Source organism: Morus notabilis, unplaced genomic scaffold (assembly GCF_000414095.1).
Source record: "Morus notabilis unplaced genomic scaffold, ASM41409v2 Scaffold147, whole genome shotgun sequence".
Classification (NCBI taxonomy): domain Eukaryota; kingdom Viridiplantae; phylum Streptophyta; class Magnoliopsida; order Rosales; family Moraceae; genus Morus; species Morus notabilis.
Window position 1 is genome coordinate 114,530 of NW_010359797.1, and position 11,080 is coordinate 125,609.

The 11,080-nt window shown below is 41.4% G+C and overlaps 1 non-coding gene across 1 annotated transcript; it reads right to left on the reverse strand.

The window, feature by feature from the left end:
- Positions 1-3,519: 3,519 nt before the first annotated feature.
- LOC112091026 lies at positions 3,520-3,621 on the reverse strand. Its single transcript, XR_002901965.1, has one exon. It is a non-coding gene; the product is annotated as a small nucleolar RNA R71 (small nucleolar RNA).
- Positions 3,622-11,080: the final 7,459 nt, after the last annotated feature.

Here is an 11,080-nt window from a genome sequence, read left to right on the forward strand (position 1 = left end):
CATCCTTGAGTACCATTGATTCTCTAATGTATAGTGATTCATAAAACACATTCATGAACCAGAGCGCTCTTAGTAATCCAAGTACCGAATCAACACTCAAGAGAATTATTTATCTACTTCTTTCCCAAGAAAGAATGGATTCCATCTCGTATAATAACATTCCCAGCTACCTATTTCATTATGTCTCCAAAATACAAGGAATAGGATTCAGGGTCTCGGAATCCATACCAAATAAATCAAAAGACATAAATCCATAACTAAGAGTTTGTTAAGAACTCAGGATTAAGATCATCCTATATATGACCATCGGTAGACTCAATTAGAATTTCTATGCTTAACAGAAATTATTAGAAATTCATATTGTGTCTGTGTCCTTGTTCTACATAATCTTATTATGCGAAATACACTCATTCAATATCTCACCATATTAACAGTGCGGATAACACCGTTCCATTCTAAATGGGAATGATATGTATTAATAATATTTTAATTAAAGATTCTGAACTTTAATTAAATTCATCGCGAACAATGTTTTTGATTATTATCGTTAAACACTATCCTCTCGTATATAACACTTACATACTATGTTTAAGGTTACATAAACAATCACTGAATTTTCATTTGATATTCATAAAATATTCATAAATATATGCACATAAAATGATGAATAAACTCTTTTATTAATTAAATAATAAATATCCTATTACATCTCATGCTTCTAGGACACTATTCCCAACACATCCTTGAGGGCAGGGCCCGAAACCCGGCCTAAATAGGATGTGGAGAGTGCATCCTTGGGGACAGGGTCCGAAACCCGGCCCGGGGTGATATGGCTTGTTGATAACTCTATGAAAATAGAGTTAATTGAGCATTTCCCACGCTTAAATTATTACCTAGAGGGTAATTAGTATTAGTTTTTCTCCTTTATTTTGTCTTGTTAATTATTTTTGGTTATTTGTGATCTATTAATTCTCTCTCTCGTGATTAGCGTTTAAAAAGAGCTAATTCAGGTGCGCTTTGTGGTTAATCTCAGCTTTAAGAAAACGTGGTCATTTGGAGCTTTGAGCAGCTTTTCATTTCTGGAGTATGAAGGAATCCTAGTCAGCATTGCTGTGCATTGCTGCAGCAAGACGAGCTGGGCTAGACGTGTGTTTTGTTGACAACTAGACCTGAGTTGGTTAATGGGCTGATTTTGTCCGTGGAGGGTGCTGATTGAGCCACTCATTAGAGACTTTCTCATGTGCTGCCACGTGGAATTAGGGTACAATAAGTACCTGCAGCTGAGACGAAAGAAGGGTCTTTGGTCATATTTTGTAACGTAGAGGCGGCTGAACTTGGAAAAGGAAACCACTTCCATTTCTCTGATCAAGTTCCAGCTCCAGTACTAGAAAGAAGAAGAAGGAAACGTCACAGGGTGTTGAACGTAAAGGAAGACCCATTGTGGATGAAGGAAGCATTTAGAAGAACCCTTGGAAAATGGGGATTCTGATTCTTTTGTGGTTAATCTCAGCTTTAAGAAAACGTGGTCATTTGGAGCTTTGAGCAGCTTTTCATTTCTGGAGTATGAAGGAATCCTAGTCAGCATTGCTGTGCATTGCTGCAGCAAGACGAGCTGGGCTAGACGTGTGTTTTGTTGACAACTAGACCTGAGTTGGTTAATGGGCTGATTTTGTCCGTGGAGGGTGCTGATTGAGCCACTCATTAGAGACTTTCTCATGTGCTGCCACGTGGAATTAGGGTACAATAAGTACCTGCAGCTGAGACGAAAGAAGGGTCTTTGGTCATATTTTGTAACGTAGAGGCGGCTGAACTTGGAAAAGGAAACCACTTCCATTTCTCTGATCAAGTTCCAGCTCCAGTACTAGAAAGAAGAAGAAGGAAACGTCACAGGGTGTTGAACGTAAAGGAAGACCCATTGTGGATGAAGGAAGCATTTAGAAGAAACCTTGGAAAAGGGGGTTTCTGATTCTCCTCTCTTCACCTTAGTTTTTCTCACTCTCAATGCTCTGGTTTACTTTGTTAAAGAATATTTATGTTCCTTTATAAATCTGAACTCGAATCCATATATATATATATATATATATATAACTCTATGAGATTATGATTTGTTGGCTGAGATTGTTGAGTTGTTAAATATCGAAATGTTAGTTGATGTTGAATGGATCTGATGATTATTTCTTTGTTTATTCAAGTGAGCTGAATTTGTGCCTTAACTGTGATTGGAAAATCATAAGAGAGGAGTATAGCTTTGATTAGATCTGGGAAGATTTAGTTGAGTGGACACAGCTTGAATAGTGCAGGTTCTTAAATCTTGTTTTAGATTTTTGATTCACATGATATAGGAATATATTGTGTCTTGCATAACCATATGATTTAGAGCTTCATTCTCTGATTTTAGAGTCTAGATTTGCAAAGGGATTTGTGGGATTTACCTTTAAGATCAGTAGACAGAGGATTGAAAATCCCTGGTTTAGTAAATTTGGTTAATAGGAAGTCTTTGTTGCCATCCGTTGCTGCAGCATCGCGCAGCATTGTTAGGAGACAGTTTAGCAATTGTGAGCCACGCACAGTGACTTTGGCCAATTTTATTTGTACATTTTCTTATTAATTAGTTTTATCTTTGTTGTTCATTTTCTAACAATCAGATTATTGTTAGTTTTTGACATCTTAAAATCAACTTTAGTTTTCTTCTTAAAACTTGAATAGAATTAACTTAGCAACTTGATTTCAAAAACACTGAATCCCTGTGGGACGATACTTGGTTATTCATCATTTTACTACTTGTTGACTCGTACACTTGCGAGATTCTAGATTCACAATTTTGGGCAGCAAGTTTTTGGCGCAGTTGCCGGGGATTGTTTTATTTGAATCTTATTGTTAAAGTAATTTACTATTCAAGTATTTTTGTTCATTTTTATCAGAGTTTCTGATTGTTGGCAGGTCTTTGGAACATCTTTTATGCAAGAACCTGAGCTATTCCATCTTGACCCAAAAATGGAAAGGACTGTGAGAAAGAGAAGAAGGGAGCAGCGAGGATTTGCTCACATGCACGAAATGGCTGAGGAAGATGCTCAGGGGATCTTATTAAATCAGGGGCAGCAACTCAACGCTCTTGAACCAGCCCAGAGACCATTCGTGGTTGATAACCGTGATCGAGCTATCAGAGATTTTGCAGTCCCAATTCTTAATGGGCTGAATCCTGTGATTGTTCGGCCAAACATCCAGGCCCCACACTTTGAACTTAAACTAGTCATGTTTCAAATGCTACAGACCGTGGGACAATTCAGCGGTATGGCGACAGACGATCCTCATCAACATTTGAGGTTATTCATGGAAGTTAGCGATATATTCAAGCTACCGGGGGTTCCTCCAGAGACTTTAAGGCTGACACTTTTCCCTTTCTCTTTGAGGGATCGAGCTAGAGCTTGGTTTAATAGCCTACCTGCTGATTCCATTGTTACATGGAATGATATGGCTGAGAAGTTTCTTATGAAGTATTTCCCTCCGACAAAGAACGCCAAGTTGAGAAATGACATTACCTCTTTTCATCAAAGAGATGGAGAGTCAGTTTATGCGGCATGGGAACGATTTAAGGAGCTACTCAGAAAGTGTCCATTACATGGTATTCTCCATTGGATTCAAATGGAGACTTTTTACAATGGTCTCAATGAACAAACGAGAGTGATGGTGGATGCCGCCGGTAATGGTGCTCTTTTGGCAAAATCTTACAATGAAGGCTATGAGTTTTGGGAGAGAATGGCCACAAATCATTATCAATGGTCAATTGAGAGACTACCCACAAGGAAAACACCGGGAGTTCTTGAAGTAGATGCAATTACCGCTCTTTCGGCTCAAGTGTCGACTTTGACCAACATGTTCAAAACTATGAACACTTCAACTGGAGTGAATTCTGTCCAGGCCCTCACACTCTCTTGCGTATACTGTGGAGAGGGCCACAAATTTGAGGAATGTCCTTCGAATCCCGCTTCAGCTTGTTATGTGAGTAACTATAACCACAACAATGCTTACAGCCATCAATACAACCAAGGATGGAGACAACATCCTAACTTCTCTTGGAATAATCAAGGGGTAGGTTCTAGTGGCGCTCCCCCTTATAATAGACCAACTCAGCAGTCGAGTTTACCACAACCAGCTCAACCAATGCGGATTCAAGCGGGTGAGAATTCAAATTCCTTGGAGAATTTCCTTAAGGAGTACATAACGAAGAATGAGGCTAAAATACAGAGCCATGATGCAACCTTGAGAAGCTTGGAAACTCAAATTGGGCAACTTTCAAATGCTTTAACTAATCGCCCCCAGGGCACTCTTCCAAGCAATACGGAAGATCCTAGGTGGGAAGGCAAGGAGCATGGCAAAGCCATTTTATTGAGAAGTGGAAAGGCATTAGAGCAGCCACAAGAGAAAAACGAGTTGGATGAAGAGCCCTCTTCGATCCAAAAGAAAGAAAGGCACGAAGGCAGCATGAACCCTGTACAAAGTCAAGATGAGGTAGAGCCTAGTGTTGCTGCAGCAACGCAATAACAGCATAGCTCAGACCAACAACATCAGAATCTACGTTCTGTTGACAAACAGAATTCTGCAGTGTTGAGGCAGCAGGACGAAGCCACAGGAACAGGCCAGAACAGACCACCACCGCCCTTTCCTCAGAGATTTCAGAAGAAACAATAGGATAAGCAATTTAGGAAGTTTCTTAACGTGCTGAAACAACTTCATATCAATATCCTATTAGTTGAAGCTCTTGAGCAAATGCCAAATTACGTAAAATTTATGAAAGAAATTCTTTCCAAGAGGAGGCGTTTGGGTGAGTTCGAGACAGTGGCACTTACAAAAGAGTGCGGGCTGATTTCTCAAAGCACTTTACCACCTAAATTGAAGGACCCAGGGAGTTTCACAATCCCATGTTCGATTGGCAACAGTTATTTTAGTAAAGCCTTGTGTGATTTGGGTGCAGGCATAAATTTGATGCCAATGTTTGTTTTTAAGCAGCTAGGTATTGGTGAAGCTAGGCCAACTACAGTCACCCTTCAACTTGCCGATCGATCATTTGTTCATCCGGAAGGAAAAATTGAAGATGTGCTGGTGCGTGTTGATAAATTCATTTTTCCGGTGGATTTTGTGGTCTTGGATTATGAAGTAGACAAGGAGGTCACATTTGATGTTCTCAATGCTATGCGCTTTCCAGATGAGGTTGAAGAATGTTCGGCTGTGGGTGTATTAGATGCTTTTGTGATGGAAGAACTTAATAAGAATGCTTATGAGGAAATAGAGGAAGAGGATGTCACAAACGCTGCATTGGTGGTTGAGCAAGTTGATGATGATTCACCCGCATTACTGGGAGAAACTGATCAAGTGGCTGTTTGTCAAAGAAGACCATTTGAGTCGCTGGATTTATCTGAGAGAAATTTGAAGTCTCCTAGGCCATCAATTGAAGAACCACCGGTGTTGGAATTGAAGCCTTTACCAACTCATTTGAAGTACGCTTATTTGGGTGAGGAAGATACTTTGCCAGTAATCATATCATCCACTTTGGATGAGGAACATGAGGACATGCTGCTTGAAGTCCTTAGAAAGCATAAAAGGGCTATGGCATGGTCGATAGCTGATATTAAAGGGATCAACCCTTCCCTATGTATGCATAAAATCCTGCTGGAAGATTGCTGCAGCAATTCGGTGGAACAGTAACGGAGATTGAACCCCATCATGAAGGATGTGGTGAAGAAGGAAATCATCAAATGGCTGGATGCAGGGATCATTTACCCAATTTCAGACAGTTCTTGGGTCAGTCCTGTCCAGTGTGTACCAAAGAAAGGGGGAGTGACAGTGGTGGCCAATGAAAATAATGAATTGATACCTACTAGAACCGTGACTGGTTGGAGGGTATGCATAGATTATAGAAAGCTCAATGCCGCCACTAGAAAGGATCATTTCCCACTGCCGTTTATTGATCAAATGTTGGACAGACTCGCTGGAAAGGAGTTTTATTATTTCTTGGATGGTTACTCAGGCTATAATCAGATTGCTGTCGCACCAAAGGACCAAGATAAAACAACCTTCACTTGTCCATATGGAACGTTCGCTTTCAGAAGAATGCCATTTGGTTTGTGTAATGCTCCAGCAACATTCCAGAGATGTATGATGGCGCTATTCACTGACATGGTAGAGAAGACTTTGGAAGTGTTTATGGATGATTTTTCCATCTTTGGCGACTCTTTTGGTGATTGCTTGAAAAAGTTAGCTAAGGTGCTTCAGAGATGTGAAGAAACGAACTTGGTCCTCAATTGGGAAAAATGTCATTTTATGGTCACAGAGGGAATTGTCTTGGGCCATAAAGTTTCCCAAAGAGGCATTGAAGTGGATAGAGCAAAAATTGAAGTCATTGAGAAACTACCTCCTCCTACGTCGGTCAAGGGAATAAGGAGTTTTTTGGGGCATGCCGGGTTTTATAGGCGATTCATAAAGGATTTCTCCAAAGCCTCCAAGCCGCTGTGTTTTCTTTTGGAGCAAAATAGATCATTCGACTTTAATGAAGATTGTCAACGTGCATTTTCTGAGTTGAAGAGAGCACTTGTGACAACTCCTGTGATTGTTGCACCGGATTGGGCACTTCCATTCGAGCTGATGTGCGACGTCAGTGATCACCCAGTGGGGGCAGTGCTCGGCCAAAGAAAAGGGAAGCTTTTTCATTCTATTTATTATGCTAGCAGAACACTTACTGATGCCCAATTGAATTATACCACGACAGAAAAAGAACTATTGGCTGTGATATTTGCTTTTGACAAGTTTCGATCTTATCTTGTGGGGATGAAGGTGACGGTATATACGGACCACTCAGCCATAAAATACCTCATCTCAAAGAAAGATGCTAAACCAAGGTTGATTCGGTGGATCTTGCTACTTTAGGAATTTGATCTTAAAATCAAAGATTGGAAGGGAACCGAAAATCAAGTGGCAGACCATCTCTCTAGACTCGAGCAAGGAAATGGGGCTGAGTCACATATCCCTATTCAGGAGAAATTTCTGATGAGCAGCTCCTTGTAGTGCAGCAAGCTTCACTGCCATGGTATGCAGATTTAGCAAATTATTTGGCAAGTGGCAAGGCACCTCTGGAAATGAGCCGACAGCAGATGAAGCGATTCTTCCATGATATGAAATCTTACTATTGGGAGGAGCCTTTTCTGTATAAACAGGGTGCAGACCAAATTTTGAGGCGATGTGTTCCCCAAGAAGAGACATTGAGTATTTTGCATCATTGCCATGCTTCACCATATGGAGGTCATTTTGGGGGTTCAAGAACTGCTGCCAAGGTATTACAATCCGGTTATTTTTGGCCTACACTCTTTAAAGATGCTTATGATTTTCTCAATATGTGTGATCGGTGTCAGCATGTGGGAAACACTTCACAACGTCATGAAATGCCCTTAACTAATATCTTAGAAGTTGAGTTGTTCGATGTATGGGGCATTGATTTTATGGGGCCTTTCCCACCCTCATATGGCAACCTGTACATATTGGTAGCAGTTGATTATGTATCAAAATGGGTTGAGGCATCGTCATTCCCCACCAATGACTCAAAGGTGGTGATCAAATTCTTGCATAAGAATATTTTCATTTGTTGGGGCCCCCCAGGAGCCATGATAAGTGACGAGGGGACTCATTTTGGGAGCAGACAATTTGAGGGGGTGCTCGCCAAATACGGTGTCAAGCATAAGGTTGCCACAACATATCACCCCCAGACAAGCGGTCAAGCAGAGATTTCTAACAGGGAAATCAAGGGAATCTTAGAGAAAGTCATGAACCCGAACCGAAAGGATTGGTCATTGCGATTAGATGATGCATTATGGGCTTACCGGACAGCCTTCAAGACACCTTTGGGAATGTCCCCCTACCGTCTTGTTTTTGGCAAGGCATGCCATTTACCATTAGAATTGGAGCACAAGGCTTATTGGGCAACAAGGAAGCTCAACATGGATCTACAAGCTGCTGGGCAAGCAAGGTTACTGCAATTAGATGAGTTGGAAGAGATGCGGATGTTCTCGTATGAGAACGCAAAGTTGTACAAAGAAAAGACTAAAAGATGGCACGACAAGAGGATCAAACCGAGGGAATTTGAACCATGATAACAGGTGCTGCTATATAATTCGAGATTGAAATTATTCTCAGGTAAACTCAAATCCAGATGGTCAGGACCATTCACAGTAGCCACGGTTTTTCCACATGGAGCTGTGGAATTACAAGAGGAGAAATCCGGGGGAAAGTTCTTGGTAAACGGACAACGAGTCAAGCATTATTGGGGAGGACCTATGGAACGTTCCAAGACCTCTGTCACATTGAGCGATGACTAAAAAGGGGAAGACGTCAGGCTGAAGACGTAAAAACAAGCACTATTGGGAGGCAACCCAAAGTTTTTAGTTTTCTTCATTTCATTCCATCTTGATGCTTTCTTTTTAGTTTTGAGTTGTGTATTTCTTTTATTTCATCATCTTTCTTATTTTGATTTTGAGGTTTCAAGCAAAGCACTGACTTTACTATTAAGTGGCAGGGCAGTTTAGTATCACAGTATCAAGTTGCTGTGGATTGCTGCAGCAATTGAGAGGCGAATGGAGCAGGCCTGAAAATGGGAGCAATATTTTGCTGCAGCATCGTGCAGCATCACATGGCATTGCGACCCCTCACGAGAAGTCGATGAAGGATCTAAGGGGTTTAAATGGGACGACGTCATTTTGGCGGTTATTAGAGCAGAATGTCAGCCATTTAAAACGACGGCGGTTTGGGCTTAAATTAAAATTGCCCAAATTCAAATCCCATTCGATCCCACCTTTCAGAAAATCCCCCTTCTTCATTTCCCCTACCCTAGCCTCTTTATCCTCCTCATTCTCTGCCCAGAGCCGCCGCTGATCTCTCCTACCACCTAGCCCAAGAAATTCCTCCACTCCTGAAATCACCTTCGCCATGGGCAAGAAGAGCTTTGCCAAGAGGCCTTTCTCCTCAAATAGACAGGATCCAGCCATGGACAAAACGGCGGCTGCAAATCCTTCTCCCTCGACCAGGCAAGTCTCAGCAATTCGCAAATTTGTTGATGATAAGGCGGAAAAAAGGTACGTAGAAAACATCCGGGCTCGTAATTTAGTAAAAGAAAAAGGTTTTTTACTGCATGATAGCCCTACTTTAGGCCAGCCGGCTTTTATTTCTGATGTGATTATTCCGAGGTATTGGCAGATTTTCTGCCGCCACCCAATTGACCCCATTGTGCCCCTGGTAAAAGAATTTTATGCCAACCTACAAAACTAGGGGCAAAATACGGTCTTTGTATGGGAAATAGATATCCCATTTACCTCTAACCACATCAACGGTGTTCTTGGTATACAAAACCAAGACGATGAATTTGTCGAATTGATTACTGATACCACAGAGGAGCAGCTCGAGGAAGTCTTACAAACCATTGCTATCCTCGGGGCTCAGTGGTTGTTATCCACCAAGGGCAGTTACACATGCAATAGGCATGAACTCCAGCCTGCTGCCAAAGTGTGGTACCATTTTTTGGCTTCCCGTTTGTTGTTACCCACACACGGGAAGTCCATATCCAGAAACTGGGCCATCCTACTCTACGCCATCCTTGTAGGCAAGCCCATCAATGTAGGGCGATTGATCATCGACCAGATTCGATCTTGTGCAGAGAAGGTAAATCTCAGAATTGTGCATTCAAGCCCACGTTACATGGGAGGCAAGTGAGCCACGTTTACGGAATACTGGTGTGATGGATTTGGTGGCAATTACTCGCATTTCTTCAAGGTGCAGTGAGAAGTCATAAAAAGGAGAGGGGGAAGAAGAGCAGGATGAACCATCCAGGCCGTCTACCAGTCGCACCGAATCTGCTTCTACCACTCAAAGTCAGGAGTGGCTAGATAAGAGGATGAGCCTCTTTGAAGTACAGCAGTTTGAAATGGTTGAACTGCTGCAACAGCAACAAGAGCAGCTTCGCCAGTTCTGGGCCTATTCTCGGGATAAGGACATGGCCATAAAAAATCCCTTTAGCGAAACTTTTCTAAGCCTATGGCCACTTTCCCCGCATTCCCAGAGGAGTTGCTCCTGCGTCCCCAGGCCTTTGATGATAACGTCGAGGAATCAGCCCCCGAAGCTGATAATGACACCACTAATGGTGCTCAATAGGGTGAGCCACCAATTGCTGCAGCACCTGATGTAGCAGCCCCTTCATCATCCCGCAGAAAGAACAAGGGTAAAGCGGTGGCCACTGAACCGCCACCAAGGCGACGCTCACTGCGCAACCCACTAAATTGGAAGTGGAGCACATGACGCACACTTGAGGGAGTTTTCTTTTACTTACACTCTGTAATTTTTTTTTTAATAATCTCTTATTTATAGTGGGTTATTTTTGTGTTTTGTACAGTGAGGACACTGCCCCCCTCAAAGTTTGGGGGGGTGTTTTCTATTTTCAGGATTTTGTGTTTTCATTTTTATTTATTTTTATTTCTTTTTGTGTTGGCTGTTTGTTGTTACTGTTTAGAACTTGCAATTTTTTTAGTTTAGTGTTCTCTGGTTTTGTTGGTTTAGTGGTTAACCTCAGGATGCTTAATGATGATATAGTTGTTTGAACATCTTGAAAATTTTAGAATTTATTGACATGAATGACTCAATAGGGATGTTTATTGTGGACTAATTTCCAGGAAAGATTCATTCCCCATTTATAACACTTTGAAGAGTGGATAGTAATTTAAGAAGAACTTAGGAAATTTTGAACTTTGGGAGGCTTAAGGTTTTAGAACTGGCTTAAAGAATCCCTTGAGGCAATAGTTAGGAAGCCAAGCAGTTTAGAGGAGCTAGGATTGGGTAGAAAGAATTTAGTTTGGGGGAGTTTAAAAAAATAAAAAATAAAAAAATATATAGAAAATAAATACAAGTTAAAAGCAGAATTTAAGTTGAAACACTCCTCTGGTTTTGAGCTGCTGAGTAACTAGGAGTAACATGTGCCCCATGTGTACTTTTGCGTAAAAAGGTAGTTTAAATCATGAGTTTTGCTATGGCAGCTCTGAAGCATAACCTT